Source organism: Dendrobates tinctorius, unplaced genomic scaffold (assembly GCF_039654945.1).
Source record: "Dendrobates tinctorius isolate UK_male_01 unplaced genomic scaffold, ASM3965494v1 ptg000035l, whole genome shotgun sequence".
Classification (NCBI taxonomy): domain Eukaryota; kingdom Metazoa; phylum Chordata; class Amphibia; order Anura; family Dendrobatidae; genus Dendrobates; species Dendrobates tinctorius.
The window spans coordinates 57,892,170-57,900,868 of NW_027361703.1; positions in this window are offsets into that span (position 1 = coordinate 57,892,170).

Here is an 8,699-nt window from a genome sequence, read left to right on the forward strand (position 1 = left end):
TATGGGTTGAACTAGATGGACTTAAAGTCTTCCTTCAACCTAAATTACTATGTTACTATGTATTTCCGTTCTTCAATGCAAAAAGTGAAACTCATTATATAGAGTCAATACAAACAGAGTGATCTATTTCAAGTGTTTATTTCTGTTAATGTTGATGATTATGGCTTATAGTCACTGAAAACCCAAAAGTCATTATCTCAGTAAAATGGAATAATTAACAAAAAACACCTGCAAACGCTTAGTAAGCATTTAAAAACGTTCCTTAGTCTGTTTCAGATTGCTCCACGATCATAGGGAAGACTGCTGACTTGACAGATGTCCAGAAGGCAGGAGGGTAAGCCACAAAACGTCATTGCTAAAGAAGCTGGCTATTCACAGAGTGTTGTATCCACTTATATTAATGGAAAGTTGAGTGGAAGGAAAAAGTGTGTAGGAAAAGGTGCACAAGCAACCAAAATATCCGCAGCCTTGAAAGGATTGTTAAGGAAAGGCTATTCAAAAATTTTGCATTTCATTTGGAAATCAAGGTCCCAGAATCTGGAGGAAGAGTGGAGAGGAACATAATACAAGGTGATTGAGCTCTAGTGTGAAGTTTCCACAATCAGTGATGACTTGGGGAGCCATATCATCTGCTGGTGTAAATCCATTGTGTTTTATTAAAATCAAAGTCAGCGCTGCGGTCTACCAGGAAATTTTAGAGCACTTCATGCTTCCCTCTGCAGACAAGCTTTTTGGAGATGGAAATTTCGTTCTCCAGCAGGACATGACACCTGTCCACACTGCCAAAAGTACCAATATCTGGTTTAAAAACAACAGTATCACTGTGCGTGACTGGCCAGCAAACTCGCCTGACCTTACCTTAACCCCATACAGAATTTATAGGGAATTGTCAAGAGGAAGATGAGAGACACCAGACCCAACCATGCAGATGAACTGAAGGCTGCTATCAAAGCAACTTGGGCTTCCATAACACCTCAGCAGTGCCACAGGCTGATCGCCTCCATGCCATGCTGCATTGATGCAGTAATTGATGCAAAAGGAGCCCCGACCAAGTATTACATGCATTTAATGAACATACATTTCAGTAGGCCAACATTTCAAATTTTAAAATCATTTTTCAAGCTGGTGTTATAAAGTATTCTAATTTATTGAGATAATGACTTTTGGGTTTTCATTGGCTGTAAGCCATAATCATCAACATTAACAGAAATAAACACTTGAAATAGATCACTCTGTAATGACTCTATATAATATCAGTTTCACTTTTTGTATTGAAGAACTGAAATAAATTAACTTTTTAATGATGCTGTAATTTAGTGAGAAGCACTTGTACATCCTGTAATGTGTATGCTGTAAAGCTATGTGCACACAGTCAGAATTTGCAGGAAAAAAAAATTGCTGCAAATATTGCTGTGTTGGTGGGAAAAACTCTGCATCAATTTTACTCGTTTTTGCCCTTGACATGCTGCAGATTTGAATCTGCTTCAAATCTGCAAGGAAAAAATAATCATATTGTACATGTAATTTAAGAAAAAACAAAGATGGAAAGCGCACATAGGGTGTATCGTCTAGAACAGGGTTTCCCAACTCCAGTCCTCAAGGCACACCAACAGATCATGTTTTCAGGATTTCCTTAGTATTGCTCAGGTGATAATTGCTTCACCTGTGCAATACAAAGGAAATCCTGAAAACATGATCTGTTGGTGTGCCTTGAGGACTGGAGTTGGGAAACCCTGGTCTAGAAGAACCACAATAGCAAGCAAGCCCAATCAGTTAGACTCACCCGCTGAAGTTGTGTGAGTCACAACAAACTGGGAATCACTCATAAAAGTCCGGTCGTCGCTGGTATCCCGCTGGTGATGAATGAACCAAATCCAAAATGGAAAAAAATCCAAAGAGGAAAAAAAGAGCCGGGCTGAATAAACCGCGCTGACCAAAAAAAAAACGCACCTTTGGCAGTCCATATAATAAAAAACTTCTTTAATAAGCCTACGCATTTCGTGGCAAAACCAGCCACTTCATCAGGGCATAAAGAACAATCACAATTTCAGGATATAAATACAATCACAAACTGTTTCAATGCACCTTTCTTTGACATAATTTCCTGTGGAAACGCCCATATATCATATAAAACCATGTATATAAATAAAATGCTTAAATATTGTGATTAAAACACAATAACATTTCTATCAATATCATGGAAACATTATACACCAAAAAATATATATTATAAAATAAACTGCAAAAAAAATATAAACTCAAACCCACCACTTCAGAACAACTCAAAAATGTAGTTCACGTGTCTTAGCCCACTAGAGCACATACCTCCCCAGATCCTCATATATAATTAACAAATACCCCACTCATTTTATTATTTCACCAGAATATGTCTAAAAAAGGTCACTAATTTCATTTAAACCCATCGGTTGGAGTGTATTTAATCTATATATCCAATAAGTTTCCTTTCTTTTTAAATTTTGTCTTCTATCGGGGGTATGTTCGGATACATGATCTATGGGAAGCACCGTCTGTGCTGTCTCTCTGACGGTGCTTCCCATAGACCAAGTATCCGAACATACCCCGGATAGAAGACAAAATGTAAAAAGAAAGGAAACTTATTGGATATATAGATTAAATACACTCCAACCGATGGGTTTAAATGAAATTAGTGACCTTTTTTAGACATATTCTGGTGAAATAATAAAATGAGTGGGGTATTTGTTAATTATATATGAGGATCTGAGGAGGTATGTGGCTTGGTGTGGTCTAGTGGGCGAAGACACGTGAACTACATTTTTGAGTTGTTCTGAAGTGGTGGGTTCGAGTTTATATTTTTTTGCAGTTTATTTTATAATATATATTTTTTGGTGTATAATATTTCCATGATATTGATAGAAATGTTATTGGATTTTAATCACAATATTTATGCATTTTATTTATATACATGGTTTTATATGATATATGGGCGTTTCCACAGGAAATGATGTCAAAGAAAGGTGTATTGAAACAGTTTGTGATTGTATTTATATCTTGAATTTGTGATTGTTCTTTATGCCCTGATGAAGTGGCTGGTTTTGCCATGAAATGCGTAGGCTTATTAAAGAAGTTTTTTATTATATGGACTGCCGAAGGTGCGTTTTTTTTCTGGTCAGCGTGGTTTATTCAGCCCGGCTCTTTTTTTCCACTTTGGATTTTTTTCCATTTTGGACATGTAATTTAAGAAATCTCATTCACTATTTTTGTGTCAAAAAAGTGACACACATGGATGAAACAAGCCATGAAAGTCACCATCCATAAGGGCTCATGTCCATCACCATTAAAAAAAGGTCTGATTTCGGTCCAGAAAAGTCAGAGAAGTGTCATGTGATTCTCTTGCAAGTACACTCTGATTTTTAACACCTAGCATCTGATTTCCATATGATATCCATGCAAATGCGATCAGATGGCAATGCAATTTTAATATGAGTGTTTACATAGAGCAATTCTCTATGCAATTTACACATATATAAGATATAAATAGATAGATACAAAAGATAGATGCAAAAGATAGATATAAATATGTTAGTGAGATATATAATGAGTACTTTGTGTGTGTAGTTTACTGTACGTGTTTTTTATAGTAAATAAATTCTTTTTGGAAAAGCAAAGGCGTGGGGCCTCCCAACATTTTATTAGCCAGCAGAGGAAAAGCGGACAACTAGAGGCAGAAGTTTATAGCCTGGGAAGGGGGTAATACCCAAGGAGCTTCCCAGGATATTTATATCAGCTCACAGCTGTATACTTAGCCTTTACTGGCTATTAAAATGGGGAACCCCAAAAAAATTATGTAAGGTCCCCTATAATTAATAACCAGCAAAGACTAGGCAGACAGCTGCAGGCAGATATTAATAGCCTAGGAAAGCTCCATGGATATTGGCCGCATCCCAGACTAAAAACATCAGCTCTCAGCTGCCCCAGAAATGGTGCATCCGTAAGATGCCCCAAATCTGGCATTCAGCCTCGCTCTTCCCACTTGCCCTGTTGTGGTGGCAAGTGGAGTGATAGTATTGGAGTTGATGGAAAATCCAAGATTCCATGGCACCAGAGAAAATAGAGATAAAACAACCTTTATTCCATCCTTAAAAATCACATAGTGAGATACAACTGAGGTACACGAGTGAATCAACGTGTCAGTCCAAAAGGGCTTTTTTTCAAGCCAGAAGTAACATTTATTATACTTCTGGCTTGATCAAGGTCCTTCTGGGCCAAAATGTTGCTTCACTCGGTTACCTCACTTGTATTTCACCATGTGATTTTTAAGGATGGAATAAAGGTTATGTTTTATCCCTATTTTCTCTGGTGCCTTGGAATCTTGGATTTTCCATGGCTTTGGACCTTGTGGGGGAGTCTAACCAAGTCAGCAGGGAGCCACCATTGGTGCATGAGAATCCTTATTGGATTAAGCTTTGGGGTTGATGTCACCTTTGTATTGTCAGGTGACATCAAGCCCAGAGGTTAGTAATGGAGAGGTGTCTATAAGATGCTCCCATTACTAACCCCACAGTCAAATTGTGATAATAATAACATGCAGAAAAAGTCCTTTATTTGAACAAAAGACAGACTCCTTTGACTCTTAGTTAACCAAAAGCAGGACAATCACAGCATGCTACAACTTTTTTCTCAGTCCAATTTCGCCTGAGAAAAAATAGCAGATGAGGGGGAACTCATAGATTAACATTGGTCAAAGTGCAATTCTGACGTTTATGTGCCCATTGTAGGCATTTTTCACAGGGGATAGCAGTAGGCACAGCTATTTTAACTGGTTTATGCTGCGCGGCCACACAAGCTGCATGCTGTGGTGCACTGTGTCTTTATAACACCTTTTCATTATAGCAAGAACTAACCTTTTTACCAATCTGTTGTATGGGAGCTCTTCTAGGATTGGTCCATACAGGCTAGGTTTTGCTTACCACATGCATTAATCAGCCATAGGGGCCCATAACCCTGTCCTTCCTTGGCCTAATTTTGGTAGGTGCTGACTATTGCATACTGGGAACACTCCACCTGACGTGCCATTTTGGAGATTCTCAGACCCACTCATCTAACCATCACAATTTGATCAATGTTACTCAAATTTTTATGCTTGCTAATTTTTCTGTGTCCAACAGTTGCATTCACTGGCGTGATGTCTCATACTAAATCCCATAATATATCTCATGTCAAACATCATGCCACAAGGCAATAAGTGCTACTTACTGCACATTTTTGTGTTAAGGTGACTGATTCCTTATGCTTAACCCCTTTACCCCCAAGGGTGGTTTGCACGTTAATGACCGGGACAATTTTTACAATTCTGACCACTGTCCATTTATGAGGTAATAACTCTGGAACACTTCCATGGATCCTGGTGTTTCTGACATTGTTTTCTCATGACATATTGTACTTCATGTTAGTGGTAAAATTTCATTGATATAACTTGCGTTTAGGCTAGTTTCACACTATCGTTTTGGAGCGCAGCGACGGCCTGCGCACGGCTGCCGCTAAGCCCCGCCCCCTGCCGTGCCCCCACCGGTAGCTCCGCCCACCGGCGCATGACGCTGCATGTGCCCTGCGTCCCCTATCTTTATCACAGGGGGCGCAGGCCGTGCGCAGTATGCATTTGGCGGCGCATGCGTCCTTTTGACTGTGCGCCGACCTGCGCCAAACGCAACCTGCTGCATTTTGGTTACGTCGGCGCACCGTCAAAAAGGCGCATGCGCCGCCAAACGCATACTGCGCACGGCCTGCGCCCCCTGTGATAAAGATAGGGGACGCAGGGCGCATGCAGCGTCATGCGCCGGCGGGCGGAGCTACCGGCGGGGGCGCAGCAGGGGGCGGGGCTTAGCGGCGGCCGTGCGCAGGCCGTCGCTGCGCTCCAAAACGCTAGTGTGAAACTAGCCTTATTTGTGAAAAAAATGGAAATTTGTCAAAAATGTTCAAAATTTCACAATTTTCCAACTTTGAATTTTTATGCCCTTAAATTACAGAGATATGGCACAGAAAAAACTTAATAAATAACATTTCCCACATGTTTACTTTCCATAAGCCCAATTTTGGAACCAACTTTTTTTGGTTAGGAAGTTATAAGGGTTAAAAGTTGACCAGCGATTTCTCATTTTTACAACACCATTTTATTTTTAGGGACCATATCACAATTGAAGTCACTATATGATAGAAAATACCCAAAAGTGACACCATTCTAAAAACTGCACCCCTCAAGGTGCTCAAAACCACATTCAAGAAGTTTATTTACCCTTTAGGTGCTTCACAGGAGTTTTTTTTTTGAATGTTTACAAAAAATTAACATTTAACTTTTTTTCCTCAAAAAAAAACTTCAGGTCCAATTTTTTTTATTTTACCAAGGGTAACAGGAGAAATTGGACAGCAAAAGTTATTGTGCAATTTGTCCTGAGTACACTGATACCTGATATGTGGGGGGAACCACTGTTTTGGCGCATGGCAGAGCTCAGAAGGGAAGGAGCACCGTTTGACTTTTTCAATGCAAAATTGGCTGGAATTCAGATCGGATGCCATGTCACATTTGGAGAGCCCCTGATGTGCCTAAACAGTGGAAACCCCTCAAAAATGACCCCATTTTGGAAACTAGACCCCCCAAGGAACTTATCTAGATGTGTGGTGAGCACTTTGAACCCCCAAGTGCTTCACAGAAGTTTATAACGTAGAGCCATAAAAATAAAAAAATCATATTTTTTCCACAAAAATGATACTTTTGCTCCCAATTTTTTCTTTTCCCAAGGGCAACAGGAGAAATTGGACCCCAAGAGTTGTTGTGCAATTTGTCCTGAGTAGGCTGATACCCCATATGTGGGGTAAAACACTGTTTGGGAGCATGGCAGACCTTGGAAGGGAAGGAGCACCGTTTGACTTTTTCAACCCAGAATTGGCTGGAATTGAGATCAGACGCCATGTTGCATTTGGAGAGCACCTGATGTGCCTAAACAGTGGAAACCCCCCAATTCTAACCCCAACACACCTGTCATGATCCAGTGTTGGATCTGGCGGTATTAAAAGCACAAAGTGAACTTTTTTTACTTTGGTTGAGTTCAAAGGTGTTTTGACTGTCCCCGGTGGTGGTTAGCGGTATCGCACCATAGGTTTAGGTTAATGTTCACTTAATTAGGGATCAGGTGTGACTCCCTATAAAGGTGTGCTTAGGGGGTTCACTCACCGCCTGTGATATTTCTTTCTGAGTTGTTGGAGAGCCTGGTGGAAGGATGGAGCGGGATAGGAGTCCTGCGCAGTCAGCCAGAGAGGATGAGTGCCAGCTAATGGTGTCTGCAGGAAGGACTGGCATGGCTTGGTGGAGTCGCAGTTTGTGGTGTCGGCGGGAAGTGCGGGCATGGCTTGGAGGAGTGGCGACTTGGAAGAGAGTTGCACTCAGCATGCACTACTTGGTTGCTGAGAACTGGACTCGAGCATGCTTGGATTCTTGGCAGAGGCTGGACTCATCTTGGGACTCTGTGTACTGGACTGCTGCAAGTGGTGATGGACTCTGCTCCCAGGCTGCACGATGGTGACGGATCCAGTTATGTGATGGATCAGGGTGGAGGAGAAGATGCACACAGGTGGTGGGCTCTGTTGCTAGGAGCGCACGCAACAGAGCAAAGATAAGTGGTGGTTTCCCTGTATTGTCTCTTTCCTCATGTGTGTTTAGTGCAGTGGTGGGATTAGTCTCCGCACCGACCTATTCCCTAGTGAGGGTTTAGGCTCAGGGCGAGCAAGGGCGTTAAGGTACGCGTGCGGCGACAGGTGCGGAGCCTGTTTAGGGAATGTGAGGAGTGTAGGGACACTGGCTCAGGGGAGTGCAGGAGGTCTCCATTTCTCCATTCCCTATCTCAGGGCCCACCATTGTTAAAGTTACCCAGGTTCCCCCCTTTATTATTTAAATTCGCCCCACTGGAGGCGGTGTATCCAGGGTCACGTGTGTTATGGGTTCGCCTTGCTACATCATCTGCGTCCTGACATACGTGACCATGACATTATCACCAGCCCTTACTTTTTTTTTCTGGTGAGCTTTGGCCATGTTGAGACCTGTGGTAATTGCTGCCGGGCCTCACTGAGGTGCAGTGGGGAGCGGCAAGGTGTGTTTAAGCCGCTGCAGCAGCAGTTATCAGGGTCTGGGGCCTCGGCTCAGATAACCAGAGAAACAAAAATGGCGGCTGCGGTCTGGCAAAAGCCCCTAGAGTCGCTGCTGGGGAGCGGGACTTGCTCTTACAGGGGACGCACCCAGGCAGGTGGGAGGAATGGTGCCCCACGGAGCTGCCTGGTATTCCCCGAGGTGAAGGGGTACGTCCCTGTAGGGAGTAGATTGGTGTATAGTCCGCAGGGCTCATGCCAAATCTTCGATGCCGCCCCTCCTGGTCGTGTGGAGGCGACCAGCGAGTATATATATATTTTCCTCCATATTCCTGCGGCTATGGTACTAAAACCCCCTAGAGTCGCTGCTGGGGAGCAGGACTGGTTCATGCACGTGGGCGTACCCAGGCAGGTGGGAGGAATGGTTCCCCACGGAGCTGCTTGGTGTTCCCCGAGGTGAAGGGGTGCGTTCCAGTGATGAGCAGACTGATGTAGAGTCCGCGGGGTTTACGCCAAATCTTCAAATACCACCGTAGAAGCCGCCCCTCCTGGCCGTGTGGAGGCGGCCAGTGAGTATATATTTC